A 24,310-nucleotide genomic window follows, 5' to 3' on the forward strand; every position below is an offset into this window, starting at 1 on the left:
ATGCAAAGCCAGCATAAAACAACTCCTGCCTGAAGAAGAGAACATATGTCCCGAATCCATTCATTTCAATGAAAGGAAGGCAGAAGGGAAAGTGTTAATTATTCTTTGTGGGATGAATGAAACGCACTGTACAATTAGCACCTTCTGTGCTCCCGCCTAATGACAGGCTTAACTTAAGAGAATTCTCCATACTGTCCTACGTATCACCTTTCCTTTGACATTATCTTCCTTTTCTTGGCTCTCTACATAGAATTTTAATGAGATCTTAATTGTTTTTCCATCAGCTGCAAGGATTTCAAACCCAAGTCATATGCTGGTTGTCATTTTGCAGAAAGTGGTACGGGGAGCTGTAGAGATGTTCTCTTGCTAAAAAGGAGCAGGAGGCAGCCCCCACACCTCCCACTGCATCCCGGGGAAGGGCTGTCTCTGTATTTCCAGTGCGGGCCTAGAGACTACAGCTCGGTGTTTTTTCACTTACACAAGGAGGACTGGAAAAATCTGTCACGCACGTGACCGTCACCACCTCCCTGCGACTCCGCTGGCTGCAAGGAGGCTCGAGGTTGGTTTCTGTGCCTGCCTTGCTAGGCTGGGTGAGCAGCACAGCCCTTCGCTGCACACAACCAGGGGGCTTGTTGTGCTGAATGAGCTGTACATCAGCCTCCTTTCCGTCCTTCATCATCTACTAGTCACTTGCACACTTCATCATTCAAGTCATTTTTGGCAATGCAACATATTTCAAGCACAGATATACTTACTTCTCTTGAACCTTGTCAAGGGCACTTCTGAAGATGTCGCAGATTCCCTGAAGCATCAAGGGAAAGTAGGATGTTGCAAGTGCAGCTGGAAGGAGCTCGCCATCTGTCCTGACCCCAGGGGGTAAGAGGGCACCCATGGTGCAGCGCTGGTATGCAGAGAGATGCTACACGTTAGGATTACTCTTTATGGTCATTGGACCACGTTAATTTATTGCAGAGTGGTTAGCCCAGAGCTTGCTGCCAAGGTATTTCAGCAGATTGTGCTGCCTGTGGGAGCCTGGCACTAGGTGCGAATGCAGAGGCAGAAGACAGCTGGACAAGGAGCAGCAGTGTTGTCCCCTGAGCACTGAGGCTTGCCTGAGGCTGGCAGGGCACATCCGGGCACAGAAAAGGAAGCCCAGTCTCTACACAGGGCCGTAAAGTCTGCCACCCTGCTGCGAAGGGCCAGGAGCCTAAAAACAACGAGGACCGACTACCACCTCTCACTTCGTAGCTATCCACAGCCCTGTTGTAACTTACAACCAGTCTCTGACAACAGTCTGGGGGTTATGTCAGCCAACAGCAGCATTTTAGAGATGGGGAAGCTGAGGCGCATATTGCTGGTCCACAGGGCATGGAATCAGTGGAAAACATGACTTGCTGAGATTTTAGAGAAAAATGGTTTCAGGGCTAGGAAAAAAAACTCTGCTTCCCACTCTGAGTCCAGTGGTCCCCAACTGGACAATGCTGCACAGACTAGCCAGTCGTGTTTAACTAATGCTTAGATATTTTTGTTATTCGTCCATGCACTTAATATTTATCAAAATATTTCTAACAGCCTTTTTCCTGCTCCATTTCAGTGCATGGAGCATACAGTGACAGCTTCCATGTAGCTGTCTCCCATAATCACATCTTCTGCCCTCCCAAAATATCTCTCTCCCTTATGGGAAGGAGTATGGAAGTAATTGCATTTTTTATGACATAGCTGCTGTGTGACAACTATGTGGTTTCCATCTACACCTTACTCTCGTTACAGACATTCACTTTTTGACAGCTAGATTCTTCCCTGTTGGGCTTCGGTGCCAATCCAAATCTCAACGAAGTATAAGAAAACAAATTAATTAGCAGTCACTGGAGAGTCTGAACATTGCCCAGAGATATACATTGAGAACTAAATAAGAGAAGCCTCTAATGCTTATTAAGGATTTGAGCTCGCCTGGTTTTTATTTGCAAAGACATGCCTCCTGCGACCAGGGACTGTGGGCGGCTCTGCAACTGGAAACCCGGTCAGGGCTCTGTAATGAGATGGGCCAGACTCTCCACATTAGTATCTGAGGGTACTAGCAGTGAAATCCCTGTAGGGACAGGGCGCAACCCACTTTGCCATCCTTAGAGCATCACAGCCATTCATACAAGAATGTTGGTTTTGTCCACAAATAGGAAGGCATCAAATAAACTGATGGGGCCTGGGAAACTTGCCTTGCTCCTTCTTTCCTGGGCTATATTTCATTAGCCATGACAAATATTTAAATTAAAGCAAACACTGCAGATATGAGTGGATTTTTAATTCAGTGACAAGACACGCTGCCTTCAGGACCTCTTTCATGTCCATTATAAATAGAAAACCATAGCACTGCAAAACTAAAATCAGTGCTGACAGTCCAGCTCTTGCCTTCTTTAAAGAAATTGCCAAAATGTGCAAAAATTTAAACATTCAGAGAGATAACACGCTGCTCGCTCAATGCACCTCATCTGTAATTTACAGATTGTTATTGCTAGCAACATTTGAATACTCCTTACTTGCTTAAAAATGTGTCCCATTGCCTAAAGCTTTCGGCAGATCATCCAATTTCCTAACAAGGCAGTAACATGCAATTGAGTGCTGCCACTGGAGCAGAACAAAATAGGTTCCCGTTGTATCCTAAGTGTGGGGCTGCTCAGTCTGGAGTCAAAATGTAAAGGTCCATGCAGGGTTGATGCATTTGTCATTCCTTATGTACCCAGGTGAACTCCTCTTTCAAAGCTTTACTTCTGAGCGTGGGAGATAGGCAAAAGGGCCCCCACTGCCAGATACTTTCCTCCCTCCTTCTGCTAGGAAAAATGTGATACTTCACATAAAAAGCAAAATCCCAAATATTCCAATTTGGAAATTCCTCGGAAAGTCTTATGACAATTGTGGTTTGGGTCTCTCATGCTCCCCATTCCCCTTTGCTCACCTGTCTCCCTCTCCGAGCTGCGTTTTCTGGTTCTGTGTACCTTACGGCCAGAGGAAAGGATGTTCAACTTTTTTGACACCAAAAATCTTTCAACAGCCTTCTGAAAGCAAAAGCCTTTCACAAACAACCCTAAATTAAACTGAAAAATAGTCTCACTTGAAAAGTAAGCAAACAAACAAAAATCCCTGAACAAGCCCTATCTTGTGAAAGAATGACCCTGCATGATTAAGCAGCGATATCCCCAGGGACTGGACAGCTTCCCAAGGGATTAAAAGCCCTTTCAACATAATTCCCTCTGTGACCGAAACCAAACCTAGCTCTTTGGAAGTGAAACTCGAGTCTGTTCACCCCGGTAACCCCGCAGTAAGGCACCGCGTGAAGTGCTTGGATTTCCAGCCGACAACTTTCCCCGTCCCTTGGCAGAGAGCTGCAGCGCTGAGGGTGTCTGTGCAGAGGAACCTGCAGAGTCCCAGCCCGGCTGCCTGCTTTCCTCCTCCCAGGAGATCATTTATGAACCTCATTACCAAATGGAGCACGCAGCTGCAGACGTGGTTCGTGGGGGTATTCTTCCACACAAGGTGCAGGGCTCACAGGGTGTGCGTGCGCCTTCGCTGGCTGTAGGAAAGGCTGCATGGGTCAGTTTGGGAAAGTGCTTCAGATCCTCAACTTCAAAGGCAGGGAGAAAATCTCCAGCAGATCCGGCACTCTGTAAAGCTGCTAGACCCACCCAAAACAAGTCAAAGAAAGGACATCATGAGACCCTGTTCATCGTACATTTTTTCCATTATTTCTGAAAATGATAACATGCCTTTGCCTGCGTTGCAGAAACCTCTGAGACAAATCTGTCCTCAGGTCAGAGGAAGTGGTGACATAGCAGTGAAAAATGTCAGCTTTCCATTCAGTTCACATCTGTGCGGTTCCCACTGCTAAGGCCAAGATATTTTTTTTTTGAGTCTTTAATTTTAATCATGCATGCAGAAAATGAAAACTATGTAGCACACTCCCAGCAAGCCAGAGCGACAGACGCTGTGTCTCCTCGTTCCTACCACTGGTCTTCGGGGCCACACCATTCCTGCCTGTTCAAGAGCACGGCTTTACTGACAGGGTACACAACTTGACAAGTAACAAGTACGACATGGTGAAGGAATTTTCTTCTGTCTCTCTTTTTTTCTTTTTAGTTGTACTGAATGTATATAAACAAATTATATTTCTGACCTTGCCAGCAGATGAGCTTTTCCATCTGGGAATAATATTCCATTTAAACTAAGGGGTTGGAAGCCCTTTGCAAGAGACATGCAAACCTAGCATGGACACAGCATTCTCATACGTACTGTAAAGAGAGAGAGAAAAGAGAGAGAAAGACTAAGGAACCTGCAAGGGCTTTTCCATCTCTAGCTGCTTTACGCTTTCTTGGGGAGAAACCAGTTACCTTCTCCCTGAAGCGATGAAAGCCTGGCTTCTCTGCCCTGGCATAGCTTGATGCTGGGAGAAATTGGAGGGGCAAAGCAACTCAGAACAAGCACTGGTTCCTCCTCCCCCTTACTTTGAGGAAGATGCTCCCCCAGCTTCCACTGCGAGGGGATGTGGGGAAGATGTGCCCCCTCCCCACCTCAGGAAGCAGATGCTTTCACCACCATTTCAATGTACCAACAAAACTGCCCACCCAGGCAGAACACACCATACCTTTCAGATGCTCCCCAAACTAGTCAACTTCCTCAGTGTTTATTTTTTGGCTTTGGAATGACACCATAAACTACAGGCAAAGCCACTTTTTTTTTCTTTTTTTCTTTCTGGAGGAGTCCTTACCTCAGTGCATCCCCATCACAAACCCTTCATAAACCCTGTGGTGTAAACCCCTGAAAATCGTTCTCTGTTGTTTCCTAACGATGACATAAAACCGGGGCACAGCACAATTAGTAAGAAACCACACGTATTAAGCCTCCCAAGGTAACCATGTGTGTGACTTGTGACAAGTTCCCACAGATAACACTCACAAACCCACTGCAGAGCCCTTCTGCGTCTGTAGGGGTGCAGTAGTCCCAGAGTCAGCCATGGGCCACCTTGGGCTGTTCACAGAGAGGGGAAAACAGGAGGAGGTTACAAGCCAAGAAGTTTTTGTGGTCTTTTTTTTTTTCTCCACAATCCACTGACCAAATAATCTCATCTTGTTAGAATTACCTTGATAATGAATAATCTATGCTGCCCTTGCTTCGTAGGATATTGTTCCCTTGCACAGCACACGCTTCTTTTACGAAATTTTCTGTTGAGATAAACTTCCAGCAAAGTTCAGCAAAAACAAAAATAATGTCAGGGCCAATCAGTGCCCTGGGGACAGGGGGAAGGGGTGTGTATTTTTTCCCCAGCTAAGTACTTTGTATAAATTCAGCAAAAGAAATTCACTTTACTTTCAGTCAATATACAAGTTCTTTGTATGTTTTTGTTTGGGGGGGGGGGGAGGACTGAAATTGCTTAATTTCACTGAATCAATCCATCTTCTGCCAGTCAACAAGAGCTTTCAGCTCAGACAAAGACTGAAATAAAGCATACCAAATAAAAACCATGGACATGTAATTGTCATTTCCCAAAAGCTTCTTTCAGTCCCAGCTTCTCAGAAAACTAACCAAGCATTAAAGCTGCTGCCTCTCAGGGAAACTAATTATAACTCAAAGAAAAAAAAAAGAGAGAGAAAAAAAAAAAACACAACCCACACATCTAACTGAAAATATAAAGGATAATTATGTCATTAAAACTAACAACATTTCAGATGGCAAAAGAATCACAAGGCAAGAATGGATGTGTTGGACACCATCAGGCTCCCATCAGATTATTCACAATAAAACTGCAGCCGTCACCAAAAGAATCTAATCCTTGTGTGTTTCCACTGATAGGGCTCAGATGTGTGCGCTGATATTCTTTAGCCCCAGCAGAGCCGAAAGTGTCAGCAATTCATTGTTTACTGTCTGGACTGAATTGACTCTTCGAGCTCCTTAATGACACACAGGCGGCCAGCGCTCCATCCGCCGAGGCACGCTGATCGCCATCCAAGTGAGGATAAGCTTTCACATGGCTGCAGGGAAGGCTCCTCCTCACGCAGGACAAGGAACTGCTCACAAAGCCCCTATTTCATCGGTGCAGCTCCATGGCGGTGGTGTGGGCACAGCAAAACAATCATCCTTTGAAGAAAAACGAAGGCCTGGAAGGGAAGGAGAGCGGTGGGTGGGTGCTGCGAGTACCGCCAGGCGGCAGGAGGTAGGTATGTTTTCTGGCCATAACGTGTCGTGGATCAGAGCGGCTATCTCTGTCAGTATGATCGCGCAGCCCCAAAGAAGTCACGAGAGCGTATTTTCTGAATAACTTTAATCATTCCCTGTTCTAACCTTGCCAGCAAAGGACTTGATAAAGCAAGTTGTTCTGCGAGCAGCTGAACTAACAAAGCTCAGTTTCCTACGGATCGCTGCTATGCCCCTTGCACTACCGCTGACGTTAGTCCCGCTTTCTTCCCAGCACCTTCTTCCTGCTTCAGCTTCGGGGTCACCCTGGACCCCTCAGCCCTCACCCTCACCACAACATTCCCAGTTTTCCTGATGTTTGCTCCTCCTTCAGACTGTTTTCTCAGGGATGTGGCTCTCAGCACTCAATACCTTCTAGATCCCTCCCTTGTTGCCATCACCTCTGCACCGCAGTGGTCTCACTTACTTCCATTTCCCATCTGACACCCCACAGTTCCCTTCCCATCCCTTACACGTCTCCAGTGACATCTCCCACAAAAACTTCACTCATATAAAGCCATTCAAACAGTAGGGCAGATGGTTTCTCTACATCGACTAGTTGGGACAAACAGAAAGGGCAATGGCTGAGTGATCACAGCTTTACCTTGAGGGGACATTAATCGAGCCTTTGGAAAATTTCCAGCAGTCCTCGTGAAATTCATAAAAATCGCAATGTCTCTGAGATGCTTCCCTGCCTTTCCAGATTAGCTAAAATTTGCTGACAGTTCAGAAGTTACGGGGAGGAGCAGGGGGGGGACCAACAGATGGACAGACAGCCACGGAGACCATATAAGCCTCATTTCCCCAGAAAAGCAGCCTAAAAATAGAAGAACACAGGGGCTGGCAGGTTCAATTAACACAAGCAGGCAAGGTTTTTGACTGCGAGGGCTGGCCCGTGAACCTTCTTACTGGCCTTGCTGCTGCACGAGAGGTTCAGGTCCCCCTTCTGCATCGTGGCTGCAGGAGCCCGCAGACTCTCACGTCCTAGACAAAAGACACCCTTTCCCGCTGCTTCTTGGCATTAGGCAAGATCTGCCTCTAAGAGAGGCACAGAAATCTCTCAGACTTGCCCTGCAGTTTATGGGTTTTTTTCCCCTTCTCTGTTTGTTCGTATTTAACTTGGAGAGCTGCAGGCTGGATAAAGGCATTAAGACCCACGTTCAAAACAATGCCGCATGTACTAAGGGTATAGCTCACAGCCGTGATGTCAGTGGAAAGACTCTCATTAAATTCAGTCGGAGTGGCAACTAATTGGGCTTCGAAACCCTTGGTGGGTGTCAGAGCATCTCCTGTGGCTGAGGGCCATTCAGCCCCAGGGGAAGCTGGGATGTCTGCCCGAATGCTGCCTTGGGTTTCTCACACCCCAGCCTCAGGTCAGATGCAGTTTCCCTCAGTAACACAGCAGCACACGACCTTTCGGACACTCCCTTGTCCATTAAACGAGCCGCTGGAGGAATCTGTCCGAGTCAAGTGGAATTTACCCAGTGGAAAAAGCCAGCACAAGTGCCATCTAAAATTTACCACGAAATGTCCCTGGTAAGTGGTGACCAGACCTTGTTTGTGCATGGGTCTGAATTTAATTCCATATAAATATCAGAGGTGCTCATCCTATGGGCTCCTGACATATCTCACACACACAGATCTAGCGATTTTCGGGTGAACCATTATTAACCTTCCTGGCTCTGTGATAGCAGCAGGGCAACGGAGAGACTGCACGGGTAACTGCAGCAGTATGCAAGGACAGCAAAAACTAAAATCACTGTATTTCATTTAATAGTGCTTAATCTTCTGCCCAAGGAAATTAATGTCACAGAAAAAGATGATCTGAGATAGCAAACTGCTGGGAGAGCTCAAATCTTTTTTTGATCTGCTGCGCTGCTCCAGGCAGGCTTTTTCTCAGGCCGTGCCGTGCAATCACACTGGGGCGTTCTTGAACTTTTGGTGACCCTAAAATTGCCCTATTTAATCGTTTTGCAGACGCAACCACCTTACAAGGGCCAGAGCTTTCCCCAGGGGTCTGGGCAGACCTCAGAGCCCTACCGAGGCTGTGAGACTCACCCTCGCAGCCCCCCCGGTTGGGTTAGTGCTCTGCCGAGCGCTCCAGAAGCCAGGAGCCACCTCCTGCTCTCCCTCCCCAGCACCTCCAAGCAGCCCCAATGCACCGGGTGCCTGTTCGCACCCCTCTGAGCAGCTCCTCAGAGCTTCCTCCCTGCTGCTGCTCCTGCAAAGCATCGCCTACAGGGGAGGAAGGGGCAGATGTCGAGGTCAGCCCACGATCAGCAGCCAAAAGCCCAGATTTCTCCTACCGCTGTTATGGTTGCTTCAGCTTTTCCGCAGCTGTTAGCGTCACTGACTGCTGCACCTTGTCACGCATTTGGACCGTGAAATTTCGAAGGCAGGCCTGCCCTCTTGATGGTTATCTGCAGATCTTCAGCGCACAAAGGCACTACAATGGCACAAACAAATATTAAACCGTAAACCTGAAGAACAATCAGAGGGCCACGGAGGATCTGGAGGCAGAAAGCAGCACCGAGAGGCCAGAGCAGCCCGGGCATAGGCCCCCAGATGTGCCAGGAGAGATCCCTGCCTTTTTGGGGGAGCCGAGGTTGGGGCAGACAGATGAGGAGCTGCTGCGGGTGGTAGCAGGAGCTCGTGGGGCACAGAGGTGAGCAACGCCATGGGGAACAGACCAACAGCCACGTCAGAGACAGAGGGCTGGTTGGGAACTGAGCCCACATGAGACACAAGAGAAATTCAGGTTCTTGCAGAGATCTCTGCGGTGATAAATAATCCTGCCTCAGCAAAACTGCCCTCTGCTGTGGGTATTTCAATGGCACAATAGCTTCGGAAAGGATTTTTGCTTTTATCTTCTCCTTTGATATTTTTCCCACCAACCTGATATAAAACTTCATTAAGATAAACTAATTGATGCAGGCAGGAAGAAAACACAAGCACCTTAACTTCTTGTGAGATCTGCATGAGGGATGAGACGAAGGGAAACCAGGAGCTAAACTTAGCTAGGGAAAAGGAAACAGGCTATAAAAACTGTTGTCAGGTGCAGAGGAACCTCTTGGGAGCTGCAAGGGTTTTGTCTTTCTAAAAGGAGAAGTGCGAGCAATTAGAAAAATGGTCACAACATTATCTATTTTCAGGGAAACGGATGAATCCTCAGTTTTCCAGGTGGCAGAGATCTGTGAAGACGACAGCTGCACTTTTTGAGAAGTTGAGTTTGGGTAGTTATGCACCAGGGAAAGCTGCTTTCTTCTGACACCGTGAGTATACCACGAGCACTCATTTTCCGCAGGCATCAATGACAAGAATCTCATGCCTTCCTCCTCCTTAGCATGTTCCCTGGGCCATAAATAGTGGGGACAGCCATTCAGGAAGATCGTGGGGACAGCAGGCAAGTTTGTGTAGTAGCAGCTGGGAATTTCCTGGTCGTTCAGAAGGAGCCCAAGTCTACCTGGAAGGCACCCAGATGGAGCAAAGGAAAGCAAGACGTGTCAGCAGGCTAGCAGGGAGCCGGTGCTCCCAAAGGCGCCCCACCCCAAAAGCACCCTGACAAAATTCCATAACGACTCAAGAGCCAGAAAATGCCCAAGCTGGATGAAAAGCCAAGGGAGAAGAGGGCATGGGGGAAGGAGACATTTCCGCAGCACTCAAGTGCACACTGGGTGAACGCTTCACCAGAAACCTCAGCACATCTCCTCTTGCTGAATGCTCAGATCAGCCCCACGGGAAATGCTGAGAGCTGAATAGCCTCTACTTCAAAATGACTTCTACGTCAAACTCCCAGGTAACACCAGCAGCACTACAAAGCCCCTTTGAGAGCCCTCACTGAGGCAGAAATTTTCATCTTTGGAGAGAGCCAGCAGCGGGAGTTCCAGAAAAATCAGGCCAAAAGCAGTTTCCTTATAAATAGCAATAAGATCAGAAAGTCTCCCGGACCTCAAAGAGAAACCAGTGGGCCAAGGATCTGGCCGCTGGGCTGCACCGGTCCAGGGGATTGCAGCTCAGGATATGAATCATGGAAGCAAGGCAGTCACATCCTGTTAGGCGAGCGCTGTTTGTTTTTCCTGCTCCTGCAGCCCTGGACCTCTGTGCCGTGCCTGCCACCGAGGCTGCCAGCTGCGGGGGCTGCAAGGTGGACGCCTGTCCGCAGGAACGGGGCTGCGCTCACCGACTCGCTTCCCTGCGGCTCCTGAGGTGGCAACGTGGTCAGAGAGCAGCCAGCAACCTGCAGGTCAGAAACCTCTCGTGGTGCTGGCTGCTTTTCTGGAGAAGAGAGGGCCAAGCACGGGGACGCACTGCTCTCATTTGGTGAGCTCTCCGCGGCCACTGGCCTTACCTACAGGTGAATGGTTGGCCAAAACCAGCAGCTGAGGAAAACCAGGCTCCCAACCACAGGCCGAACGAGGAAGCCCTGGCTAACTTCAGCACTGCAGGAACTTTACCAGTGCCTTCCTCGGGACCGAGGTTTCCTTGCAGGGCTGCTCTAACACCTTCCCAACCACTGCAGCTTTGCAGGGAGCCAGCAGACCTAACACGGGTGACGCTGTTTTTCCAACAAGTGCCCTTATTAACTGCGACACCGCAGCTTGTCCAGACAACACAGCTGTGCAAAGGTCACCTTGAAAGGAATTGTACAGAAGATCCCAGTGCCTTTCTCAGCTATAAGATGCAATTAAAAATATATTACTTTAAATAACTCCCAAGGCTGTGTCCTCACTGCTGCAGGAAGGCAGACATTTAGAGGATTCTTGTTTCTTTGTCAAGATTGTCTTCAAAAATCCTATTAATGCTTAAAAAGCTCTCCTTTGTGAAATCAGCCATTTAGAGCAGAAAGGTAGCGGGACGTGCACAAGCAAGAAAGCTCCATCAGAAGCGAGCCTTAGGTTAATTGGCACACACAGCAGAGACTGGATAAGGCCCGGGTTTCTGTAAGGAGACAACTGTGCAAGGTCTCCCATCCCAGACGCGTTAAGGTCCAGCCTCCCTGCCATGCACATAACTTCCCCTGACCTCAGCAGGACTGAGCCCAGAGCATGCACCCCTTGCAAAGCCCTTCTGCTGCCCTCGCTCCAGCACAGGGGGCTCAGGCATTCAGGGACCTGCTGTGACCACTGTGGCTTCCCACGGGACCTGCCATCACTTGCCCCAAATTCTGCTTCGGGAGGTACAGATATGCCAGTCCTCTGGGGGCTCCCCACAGGCTGCCCTTCCCAGGGAGAGACCATAGCACAAGCACAGCTGATAAACCAGTGGCATTAAGAAAAGCATTATTTATCCTAAAAGCTCTGACCACAAGGGCCAAACAGCATTTTCTAAAATCAAAGGGTCACCTGCACCAGGAGCAGCATCTTCACCTCTGCTGTCTGCTTCCTCAGGCCAGCTAAGGTTTGTAACTTTGTGAGGTCAACAGTAAGAGTTTTCTAGACCAGTCTGCACTGCATCAAAAAGTCTCAACGAATTGTGCCAGATCACCTACAAGCCGCTGGAAAGGCTGGCCCAGGGTGGCGTGAGACACTGCCATTCCCCAGGCACTGAGCACTGGCCCAGCCGTTCCCAAATTCAGGGTCATGACCCCACGTGGGCTGCAGGAATTGTGAGAATACTTACAAGGCTGACTAAAATTCATTTTCATCCAATATCTATGTTAGTGCTGCAAATCCACAGAGCTATCCGCCCACACCAGAAAACTTCAGCTCCCCATCCCACTGCAGCAGTGTTCTCTCCTAGGGTCCTCTTGTTGCTCTTTAAGCAAGATGCAGAGGCAGGCAGAGCAACGTAGCATTTCCAGTATCTATTTCTCTAAAATTGTGTTGCTATAAAAAAAACTCCCCAAAGTTACTCCAGATTCACATCCATGTTTCATCTCAGCAAGTGGTTTACCTAAGCAAAGAGAGTGAATATGAGAAAATTTGGTTCCCCTAGTACTGGTATCATAGTTGAAGAATTTGGAAAAATATTACCCACATAAATGGCTTGACAGGTAAAACAATCTCCTGTGAACAAACGACAAGGGGTGTAGCTGTCACTAAAAACAAACATACAACTTCCCTACCTAAGAGCTGCAGAACTCCCCTATGAAGCAGCTATCGAGGGCCATATGACAGCAATCTCCTTGCATACCAGCAATATGATCTGGTAAGGAGAAGCTAAAACAAACACTACATAAAGGATTAACATCTCCCTGCAGGAATTTACTGATTCAGCCAGAAATTCTTGATGTACCAGGCCTGTTAGGAAAACACTCTTTTTTTAAAAAAAACTACCCTGATAACAGCTTAACATTAAATAATCCCAAAGCTTGTAGGTCTGCCTCTTACTCTTTGGTTTGCCTTGGTAAAGTCTCAGCATTCGGTTTGCTCAGTAGAAGTGGATGGTACAGAGAAAAGAGGAAATGGAAAACCAATAGACAAAACAGGGATGAAAAAGAAATTTATGCCAGAGGGCTCTCTTGTTCCCTAGGAATACAGGAACAGAAGCACTCCAGGAACAGCAACAACAAGACCCCAAATCCTTCTTGGTTTTGCTGAACATTTCAAAAAATTGTCTTGAACAGCAGCTCTAAATTTTTCAAATAAAATCTAACCCAAAAGCGTTCACTTACTTTTCTATATCAATTATATGGCTGGATGCTAGTTAGTTCTTCTCACAGAAGGATCTCCCTGCAAGATAAGTAAGCGTGATTATACTTATTTCATGGATAACCCGAACCATCAGGATGTTTCCATGTGATCCTGCTAAAAATAGCTGAAATAGTTCACAGCAAATTATAAATCCTAGACAGTTTCCTCTGTGCTCGTCATTTTAAATCACTTCAAGCATGTAAATAATTGACATTGATTCAGAGAAGGGCTGACTGCTACAGCGGAAGAAAGGCTTGTGCAACTCAAACAGGCAAGAACCACCCTCGCCAGCACCACCAGCTCCAAGTGAGACACTCGGTGCCTCACCTGCTACAAACACAGATTCAACACGAGTTTAGGATGGGGTTTAACATGTACACAAGGACCAGGCACAACTCTACTGTCTCTCTGGGTTTTAAAACTCACTCACGAGGGGGCAAGACAGAAGTGGGACTGTGGCCTCTTCTAGAAGATGTAGAAAAGAGCCCTCCCCAGATTTCCCTGGAGACAACAGGCTGCTGCATACCGAGCCAGGACAGGCAAGAGGTTAATGGTACTAACTGGTCCAAAAAGGAAAATACTGAACATACAAATCAAAGACCAGTGACAGCTTTGGAAATCAGCTAGTCCATTGCATCCTGCCAGCCTGAAAATCTGCATCTCCTCAAACCCAGAACTGTCAAAGTCACTAGAGAAAAACTAAGGAGAGCAAAATATTGACTTCAAGTCCTTCATGCTCATAAATCAGAGTTTTTATTTTCCAAGCTGCAACAGTTTTCCTGCTTATGTGAGTGCAAGAAGTATTTCCCCACCAGTTGGTTCATACCAGTGATCATTCTGGTGGCCATACAAAGTATCCCTGTTGTATAACATTCCTTTGGAGAAAAAAAAAATAAATAAATCTTTACTGTTGTGTCCATCTGTTAAAAAAATATCTTAATTCAAACAATCATCTTCCCCTTCATTTTGTTTCATTCTGGTCTTCACACATAAAATGAACAGCTGACAACAAACTGTTTAAAATCTAGGATTGCACGAACACTGGTGTAAATCTCAGGCCCGAAGGCTGAAGCATTTCTCCAGCAAAAGCCTCCTGGGTGTCTGTTACTGGTTTGAACTACAACCCACAGCACAAGGATGACAGCATTAGTAGTGGAGACTTGGACAAAATCTATCTGTGAGGAAGCACAGATGTAATTCTGCTGATGTAAACAGATCTTCGCGTATTAATGGCAAATTTAATCCATGATACTGATTACATTCCCCTTGGAGGTCCAGATAAACATCTGGTATAAATCAGTCTGGTTCCTTTGACTTCACTAGGATTACAATGCTCAAAGCCAGTTAAAGATCTCACCCAGTGTCTAAGGAATATTTACGCATTTTCACTTAAACCTGGCAAATACTATTAGCTTTAAGTTTCCAACCAAAGGCAGAAGGGAGCTGAACGTGTTCAGTCAGAATAAAAATGATTTTTTTTAAACAATGCAAAAAAGGAAAAGCAGACATTATTTCAGCGCAGCCAGCCTGAAACATTTAGTTCAAAGTAAAAGGGTTAGAATTACAAATGCTTTTAAGTTTCCTTAAAAAAAACAAACAAAAAAAAAGTGAATCTTTATGCTTAACAGTACTGTGTCAAAACAGAAAGGTAAAGTTTTGTTTTGAAAACACTGAAATGAGTTATTCCATTTAGGGAACAACAAAGAAAACCTTTTTTAAAGAACAAGAAGGCATGTTCTGCTCTATGCAATGTGCAATTCTTCAAAAACTCACTTTTTTTCAGGCAATCTAATATGAACTGGGGAGAGTGGAAGCACGTTCTTTCAAACAGGAGCATTTTTTGTGACAACAATAACAGCAGCAAGAGAACTGCACAATCCCACTCATCTCCGTTGCTCTCCTTTTGGAGCCTGTCCAGTACCTTTGATCGTTTGGTAGCATGAAATAGTCTTGCAGCAAGCTAATGTGAGCAAATCTGGTAACTCAGAGAGAACCCAGATTCCCCCACAGCTGAGCTGTGTTTAGTAGAGACACAAAAGAGCCCCTATCACAGCTGCGATTACATACAAGGGTCTGTGCTCACCTGGAGGTGTGGGTCCAGCCAGCACCAAGACATTGACTTCTTAAGGCTCAGCAGCATCAGGAACAGACCTGTGAGCTAAAGGCTCAGAAAGGTTCCTGCTTTCTCCTCTCCCTTGTACCACTGCCAGCATGGTACGTCATGCCCGTGCTGCCTCCCTCCCCGTGTGTCTCTCAGGCCACAGACAGATGCTTCTGCTCAAAAACAGCCCCTGCCTGCTGCCTATCCCTCCCTTCCCTGCTCCTTGCCCCACCAGCTAATCCCCAAAGAACAGCATATCCCTGTACACCATGCTTAAAGCATTTTGTCAGTACATAAGAGCAACAACTGCAGGTATTTAAAATGTGGTGAAATCTGGATAAAGCAACCTCTCACCTTCTAGAAACCGCCATGCATTCTCTCGTAGAGTTGTGAGCTCTTGGTGTCATGGAAAATGTTTCCAGTGCCCAGGTGACTACTGGCTGCTCCTTGGTATTGCTTGACAAAGGTCTCAACGTATAAAAAAAATAACATTTCTTTTGGTGTGCGCTAGATGCTCTAGTGGCAAGCAGGAGGAGAATACTCATACCAGGGGCTATGTGCAGACCCTGGACATGTATGGCCCTTAAAGCCAGTTGAGTGCAGCAGAGATACAACCCCTAAGTGCAGCAATAGCAGGTTGGCATTGCCTATTTCTTTTTAAAAGCAGACTTTTTTACCTCCTCACAGCTGGTGCTTGCATGGTATCAGCCATCTGGAACTTGAGCTTCTTTCTAGGAACCTCATTTCACTAGATACATTTTCATCTGCTCTTCAGAGAGAGAAAACAAGCAGAAACCAAGAGTGAAGCCTGTTGCAGGATCCTCTGAATGGTGCTTTGCATTTCACTGCTACCCTCTCTTGTCTACGTTTGTTGCCAGGTGTTTATATTCTTCATAACAGATTGGTTTGCCATTGACTTTCCAGAGCTGCTTTCAGACAAGGAATTTTAATTTGAGGTGACTTGTGCAGGCCTGATCCTTAGAAGTGCTGAGCATGGCCACAGTCAGCTCTCCTGTAAGAACAAGACCATCATTTTTAATCTATGAGGAGGGCAAAACCAAAAGCAACAGCCATTTGACCCCAAGAGATTTGTTATTTCAGTAAGGAAAACAAGTAAAACTTGGCATCAGCTTTGGTGCATAAAAGAAACATTTAATCATTTGTTAAACACATTGCACATTAAATTAAATGGGAATCACCCAATCCAAGGAGAACAGATTTCTGTTAGCTGGACAGTCAGGACAGGCTTTTTTTTTTTTTTTTTTTAAATCAACAAACTTTAGAGAATGACTCAGCTGTGACCCAAGCTATTTTATGATTATTTTCCAACACAAAGAGATATTCTAAGTCCCAAATGTGGGGACTGAAAAGGAAAGGAAAAATTACAGAGCTTTTGGAGAGTACTAGAACAAAAGAGCTGAGAGGGTTATCACCCTCCAAAGCTTTCAGATAGATAAACAGTCTTCAAAAGCAATATAGATCATCTGTTCTGGCTCCATAAAATATTTCTGGGCTGGGAGCATCAGTTTTACGATGCAGTGTTCAGACATGGGTGGCCATTCCATCAGAGTGCAAAGGTGACCTGGCAAATGCCTGCATGACTGAGGAACAATATCCTCCAATACACGTGATCGCTGCGAGCCTCACGCATCAGATGCCGAAGGGCCACAGAGTCGATCCTTTTCCAAGAGGCTGGAGCAATGGAAATCACTGCTTTGTTGTTGTTTCTGAACAAATCCCATGTCTGTAGTATGTCTGGTCTTTTTTCACCACAGTCTTACACTTTGCTTCTCCTGTGAAGATTGCCTTGTATGTTCTCTTACCACCCTCTTTCCACACTTTCCTTTGCAAAGGGAGGCAAATGACATTTACTTGCGGTTTGCATAATCTCATCTGTATTTATAGCCACAGGAATTTTGATGAAAATCTTTCCTTTTCCTTCTCCCTTTTCCTTTCCCTTTCCCAATACAAAGACCCTGTAAGGAAAAGAGTTCCACAGAAAATCTGAAAATTCATAATAGTGACTCACATTTATTATGCCCCATCCAGACTTTTCTTATATAAGGCTGAGTCACTCATTAGCTGAACCTTTGCAAAGAAAGAAGAAAATAAGATTTTTTTCAACATTTGTTCAGGTCTCAGTTTTCTCAGTTACAGCAATGCAGGTTATGGCTTCACCAGAATCTAGATTTAATTCCCTGTGACTTCTCTCTCTCTCTCTCTCTCTCTCTGTCTGTCTTTAGTATTTCATTTATGCAGCAGCACCCTTTGGGCCAGCATTTGCCTTTTCACTTTGACTTGTTTAAAATAGATAAAAGTTACTTAATTGGAAATTTGCTAACCTGTAAGACCCACAACAGAAGGGCTCTGCCCAAACAGAGGCAGCAGTGATCTGATTTGGCTTTTGGGCTGTTACCTGGTACGATTTTAGGCGAAATTGGTTCTCTTGCAACACCTTCTTCCATTTCACATGCTCTGGACATTTCATATTTATTTTCCAAAGCCCCCACAACACATACGTCACTGAGATATACTTGTCTCCCTGTGCATATAAGTTGTGTTGTTTGAGAGTTTATTGCTAGTTTGGACCTCTGACTCGCCCTGCCTCGTATATAGCCATCGCTCCATTAGTTGCCTACCCTGCCCGATTTGGGGGAAACACAGTGGGTTTGTGCATCTGCTGGTTTGCTCTGAACCTGAACAAGCCTCCTGAGGGCTGCCGTTCCAGCAACACTTCTCTCCAAACCTTTCCTGCCACGCTCTATGACTGCAACACGTTTCACCTTTGTTTTCGATCAACACTTTTTGAGGTCAACCATTTAATGTGGAATTAGAGGAAACTATGATCTTCATGGTACCCTTAATATTTTTTCATCTTCAGGTTCAAATCACACATTTTCTCATCATGTTGCATGTCATAGTGCCATAGGTGTCATTGTCAAAGCTCGTTTATGATGTTGGTGGGTATTGTCTAGATGGCAAAACAAACAGATTTACCAGATTTTCCCAAGAAGAGGATTTAGGAACCCATGCGACTTCAACAACCCGTGGAAAGATGATCAAGAAAAATAACCTGCTTTGGACTTCTTAATTACATAGGAATAAGCAATGCAATGTCTTTGTCCAGTGGGAAAACAAAGTGAGCATTTAAAGTTGTGCTGGTTGGGTGACCGGCAATTAAATCACATGCAGAGCAGTGAAATGTAATTTCTATCTTGCAAGGATTTCATGCTTGTGTTTGGATGTGTATGCCCCTTCACTGCTCAGTAGACAGCAGCATAACCCTGTGCAAGCTTCAGTGTGTTGCAGCTGCCAACGCACTTCACATCTATTTGGAGGGGAAGGTCTCGGGGGTTAGGCAGAGAGTTCAAGCCCCACGTTTAGTTTGAAACTCATCCTGCAGCTGGCTCCCACACCTCTGAGATTTCTATCACTGTGTCCCTGGAAAAAAAGCTGTCCCAAAGTGGCAAATCACTGTCACATCTGCTCTCTATCAAAAGCCAGTCAGCAATTACATACACCTAACTCATTTAGACACTTGCATCAAGTAGCTATGTTGATACAAACAGATGGGCACCAAATATTTGGCTCTAAACGAGGAGATGCTTCAGGCAGAAATGCTCACAGTGAGGCCATGATTTCAGAGAGATGTTAAACCAGGATAGGACAGCGGTCCCATCCTGCCCTTACCTGCCCTTTTGCTGGTGTCAGCTCAAGCATTTGTGCAGCCTCATGGTCCACAGGGTGAAAGAAATGATCCAGTGAAAGACAGCCTGTCATCAGCAAAAAATAAAGCTAAGTCTCAGCACAGACAGATGGCCTAACCCCCACCACTGTGCAACCCCACCAGCATCTCCATGGCCACCGTGGAGGAGGTGGCAAAGCCCCCAGAGAGGGGTGAGTCAGGAGACCACCAGCCAGAGGGCACATCAGGATGAGATCTCAGAGGTCCAAGCACACGTGCACGTTTTTTCCACCTAAGTTGCAGTTGGACTTGATGATCTTTGTGGGTCCCTTCCATCTGAACTATTCCATTCTCACATAAATACCTCTGACTGTTTTGCCTACTGAGTACATTGTAAATGAATAATTTGGATTGCATTTTGCCTTAACCTAACTGAAGTAACAGTGACTCACAGTAACTTGCATACGTTTCTTGTCCAAAGGGTGCAGGGAAGTGCAGTGAATCTGCACACTGGAGCTCTAGATCACCGTCAGAAGTGCCCAAGCCTTGCAGGGCATTTTCCAGAGCACCCAAAGGGTAAAGAAGCATGCCACAAAGAAGTTACATAAGACAGTGTGAGAGATGGCACTGGAGGTCAGAAGAAAAATAAGTGCGTGCCACCTACCCCAGAAAATATGACTCGTTGACAATTTCTTACATAGAGGCAAGCTGCAGGAACAGGGATTTCAGCCTCTTAGCATCAACGCATTGAGTTGAGCTGAAAACAGAAAGAATATGCCAAATGTTTATTTTGAAAATGAAAACTGATCTGCTCACAGCCAGTTCTGCACTTTGCTTTTCTGTTGACACAAAAGGGTCAATATTTGCTATTCTCTGGCTCCTACGGGCTTGCCACCAATACATATTTGCATGGAGCTCAGCACTACCCAGGTTTCTTGACAGTAAGCCAGAAGGGCACAAATGTACTCAGAGGTTTTATAAATGACCAGGAAATCCCTCTCCAAAGTACTAATTCTCATAGACAAGTGTTTTGAAGTACTCACCTCATTTAGGTACAGTGTAAATATGACTTTCAAGAAAAAAAAAATGTCCTGTTTTAGCTGTAGATCAGCTTGAGTGTCAAAATGAACTTCTGAGAAGATCCTTCTGCATCACATTCTGCCAAGCAGTGCTGGTGTTGCGGGCCAGGATCAATTGAAGAAATGTGAATTGCATCTACCTCATTGAATCCTGTTATCATTATTACTTCCCAGCTCATTTTTCCTTCCCAGCACAAGGCTTTCTGAGCACAGGACTTCACTGAGCTCCTGGTAACTTGCCATGCACGTGCACAGAGCTAGCATTTATCAGGCTTTGTTAGAGGGACACCGAAGCTTCCGTGCTTGCAGTCCCTGTTCGCACACGCTACCTTTGTGTGATGTTAATGTGTCATTGAGCAGTCCAGCTTCTTGAAAGCTGCACCAGCAGCCTCTTTGGTTCATTTTTTCCATTTATGAAATATATATTTTTAAAATGTTGTATTATCACAGGTTCTTGTTGTTAGCAGCACATCTAATTCCACTGAGATCGCATTTGTTTTGGATGTGGCTGCCCATCAAGGAGTTTGCTAATTCTTTTATTTTCTTCTACTGGTATTAATGAGCTAATGGCTCACCTTCATGTTTTTGGTGTCTTTGCATTAGCATACTTTGGAATGAACTACACAGCTCCAAAAAAAAAAAAGTGCTAGAGATTTAAATTAGTCATAAAAGAGATTACACATTCAAAATAAAATTATTCTTTCATTTGACTCCTTAGGAGTTTCTTTGACAACATCTGAAGACACGGCAACGCCTCCCACTAACTTGTAACGTGTTGACTTTCATTTTTAGGCACCAAATATTGGAGAATGAACACTCAAAACTACTGTCCTGCTGCTCAGCTTCCCTGTTCATCTCTACAGAAGAGTGAAGTGTGGGCAAGGACAATAATTATTAACATAGCTGATTTTATACAAGGACTAAGTAATTCTCATGCGAGTAAAACCTGACTCCAAAGAGGAACTATTCCCAACTTTTCATGCATACGTTAAATGAGGAATGAGCAACACAGGTAGGGAGAGAAAAGGGCTCTTCTCTTTGTCCCCAGTTCTACCCCTCATTAAAGCAGTATTGCTGAGGATGCTCACAGTGCAAGTCCCTGCCCACTCCAGCCCTTTGGGGATGCGCTGGCAGCCTCTGGGCTCCTCTCACTGGTGGAGGCTGGGACCACCGGCAGCATGGAGTGAGTCTGCAGCTCCGAGTTCAGCTTGGGGAAGCTGTCATAAACGTGGCAAAGAACAAGCTGGTTTTAGCCTGACAGGCATTAATAGAGCTTAAGGTATCCAGAACAACAGTTTTTTGTCTTTTTCAAGCAACAGAGTACCTAAGAAATATCAAAGTGCATCTCCAACCCACTGAGCAAGTCTACCTCAGTATATACCCTTCCAGCAAGAACTGGAAATTTCTTTTAGACTTTTACCCTTCACAGACTGCCGTGCTTTTAAGTTTCTCTTTTCATCACGAACTTGACTTTCTCATTAAGCCCTCGTATATTTGAAGTATCTGTCAGGGACACTGGGTGAAGTAATGCTGATGACTACATGTTCCCAGTAATCAATACCTAGCATGCATGTGATTTTAAAAAGAGAGAGAAAAAAAAAAGAGAGAGAAAGAGAGAAAGAAACACTAATATTATTAGGGCCATAAGTTTTGGGGGAATTTGCCCATGCTCTGTGGTAGGTTAAACAGTTTCAGGTTGAAGAACTTTAAGAAAGCAGTCTACATCCAGTCTGACATTTTTATGACATGTTTAACTGAGGAGCTTATAATTAACTTCCGAGGCACATTGTTCATTTCAGGAATGACTGGCCATCTCTCCCACCCATCCCTGCCTTTGCCCTGTTTACAGCCTGTGACTGGAAAAGCTGAAGTTATAACAAACCTTCTGCTGGAAAGGCAGAAGACTAAATTGGACTTAGGGGGTGAAATTTAATACAATACTGTTAACTCTGACAGTCATTTTGTAACACCAAAGCTGGAAAACAGTGCTCTCAGCTCTCTGATGTTCAGATTTCTCCCTCTGTAAAATGGGATTAATAGTACTTACCTATTCCACAGGCATGTTGAGACAATTTGTCTACCACAATTTGAAGTCCTCATCTGAGAGATGCTTCAACAAAGCAGATTATTATTAAAATCACAGTCCTTTTGGAAAAGCAGTTAAAAATAATGCTTTGTATATTCAAGTGTATGCTGTAGTCTTTTTTTCCACTGCTGGTCTTCATTGTGTATTTCTTGTGTATTTTAAGAATGGCATGGCTGCAAACAACATCTGCCTGAGATGTTTTCTTTTATTCAAACAATACCAAAAAAACTGGGCAGATGAAATGGAGGGAACTCTTTGCCATCTCTTGGGTCTTTCCTTTCTCACCAGGTACAAGCCTAGAAAACAATAAAGTGGAGCACCATAAATGACAGAAATCTGCATGCCATTGTCTCATTTGATGCTTACTGCAGAGAACATGCATTTTACAGTTTTCAGTCATCTTCTCTGCATGAGTAATGATCCATTTTGTTGCTAAGGATCTCTACTGGTGGCAAATTAATATGTGTGGATTCATTAAGCATGTTTTCCCTTGAATGTGTGATTGTTTCGCTTCCCCCTCCTCAGAATACAAACAAATGCTGCTGTGCCTCACCGCAGTGTGAATCAGTAGGATCTTCCAGTTTTGCAGGCACAACCAGAAAACAAAAAATGACACATTTTTCACACAAGTTAAAAATATCTCAAAAACAAACCTCTTTGTCACACAGGGCTGGATTCTGATCTTAGAAAACGCATGAAATAGGATTAGATCCATGGAAGAGAAGGAAATTAGTCTGTACTTCCCCTAGAAGGATTTTGGTCCTCTGAAGATGTTAAATATGTACAATCTTCCTCAGCTTCCATCTTCTCCCTGCACTGCCCCACCACCAGCCCGGGTCCCACCAGCTCCTGCTTCTTGCTTTTCCAAACCACATCTGGCATCTTTTCACCTCACTTTCCCTGGCCACACAAACACACTTATTTAGGGAGAGTCTTTACTTGATGTTATACAACTGCAAGTTGTCCGTCCTTCAAAGGAAATTATGTAGGTATATTTGAACAACAATTAAACAACATTTAATATTTGGAATGTCTTTCAAATAACCTTATGGTAAAAGCCAAAGAAACCGCTCCCAAGCAATTGCAAGTTCCTGTGTGGCTGACATGGATTTTACCTTTTCAAGTGGAAATGCACACCAGGACAATGAGCTGATAATGCATGGTCAAGCATAGTTTTGAATTTCCTCATAAATCTGGCATCATAAATTTGGTACTTGCACAAACAAAAAGGAAAAAAGAAAAAAGAATAAACATTCCTATAAATCTTGGAGTACTTAACCTGAAGATCAGAACAGTTCCTTGAGTAAATATGTAATTAGAAAGTGTTACAAAGTTCAGTTAATTTACTTCAGAGACAAGAGTAACTCCATTGGAGCCTTTCTGGTCCGTCAACTGCATAAATACCTACAATTAGATTCTTTTTTTTTTTTCTTTTTTTTTTTTTTACCAGACAAGACATGCTATGAATCCACTGGAAAAGAGCAATCCCAGCCCTAGCCATATATTCATTTGATGCTTACGTAGCATTTCATTAATATTTTGAAATTATTGGATTTCAGATCTTTTTATGAACAAAAGACAAATGACATCTCCCCATCAGAACCAACCTGAGACATCAAGCTTCTTAAATTCCATTATTCCCCCATCCTCTGTTTCTTAGAATATCTGAGCAGCGACTGAACCGATACATTTAAAATTACTAGGGAAAAATGATTTCTCGGCTGTCACTTTGCCAAGTTTCACTGTGAAATGTGTTTTTATATCTCCATTATGAAACTCGGCAAGTAGGGAGCAAAGACCAAGCGGCACTGGGAGGGATACTGAGCTGCAGTCACAGCGCAGCAAAGCAGTCCACTGTGGATCATTCATCAGAGCCTGCACCCATGTGCGAGCTGAAATACCAGGTGAGGAGCACTGAGGAGGCTTTCGGGGCTGACCAGAGCATCCGTGTGCATCTGCCTGGGCTTTGCAGCTCCGGTGAACGCCTTGAACAGCAGCAATTGCAATTTTGTGATAGTGCTCAATGGCATAGCCATTTTCTTTCACGCTAAATATGATCTGAGGTAAGGTGCTGAAGAGTCGGCAACTATGACATTGAGTGAGTCTCAAATCATACACGTGGTTTTTACCAATGTCACTGTCACTTGCTTTTTCCTGATTCCACGTACACATTAGTAAAAAGTAAACCATTTTACTGCGAAAACCATCTTGACACTACTGGATCTCAGATCTTTTTATGGACATAAGACAAATGACGTCTCCCCATCAGTAGCCAGAAAGGCCACTGTTTGCCTCAACTCTGTTATTTTTAACTTTAAACTTCAAAAACCAGTTTGCTGTCTTTGAATCTGATTGACACGTTACAATGAAATGCACAAGCAATTATGAAAAACTTACCGTTTCTTGCTATATATCATTGCTTCATTATTTCTAGCTGTTGAACTTGGATCGACTTGGTGGCAAGAACAGATTTTCCAACAGGTAATCAACTTCAAGAGAACGCCTGGA

The 24,310-nt window shown here is 44.9% G+C and overlaps 2 long non-coding RNA genes across 12 annotated transcripts in view; one reads left to right on the plus strand and one right to left on the minus strand.

The window, feature by feature from the left end:
• LOC310897932 overlaps nucleotides 1-24,310 on the minus strand; it is an 85,500-nt gene that overhangs the window by 27,903 nt on the left and 33,287 nt on the right. For 3 of the 11 annotated variants that reach the window (XR_014582801.1, XR_014582802.1, XR_014582803.1), the window contains exons 5-13: nucleotides 24,200-24,305; nucleotides 22,918-23,015; nucleotides 21,764-22,098; nucleotides 20,805-20,933; nucleotides 19,302-19,394; nucleotides 18,643-18,725; nucleotides 16,982-17,040; nucleotides 15,630-15,964; nucleotides 756-6,143 (exon numbers count right to left, since the gene is read on the minus strand). This is a non-coding gene — a long non-coding RNA (uncharacterized lncRNA). The other 8 variants (XR_014582799.1, XR_014582800.1, XR_014582797.1 and 5 more) reach the window with 8 other exon arrangements.
• On the plus strand, nucleotides 6,075-13,766 carry LOC310897939. The gene is made up of 2 exons (XR_014582812.1): nucleotides 6,075-6,199; nucleotides 9,372-13,766. It is a non-coding gene; the product is annotated as an uncharacterized lncRNA (long non-coding RNA).

This window comes from Anser anser, assembly GCF_964211835.1.
Source record: "Anser anser genome assembly, chromosome: 3".
NCBI classification, from domain to species: domain Eukaryota; kingdom Metazoa; phylum Chordata; class Aves; order Anseriformes; family Anatidae; genus Anser; species Anser anser.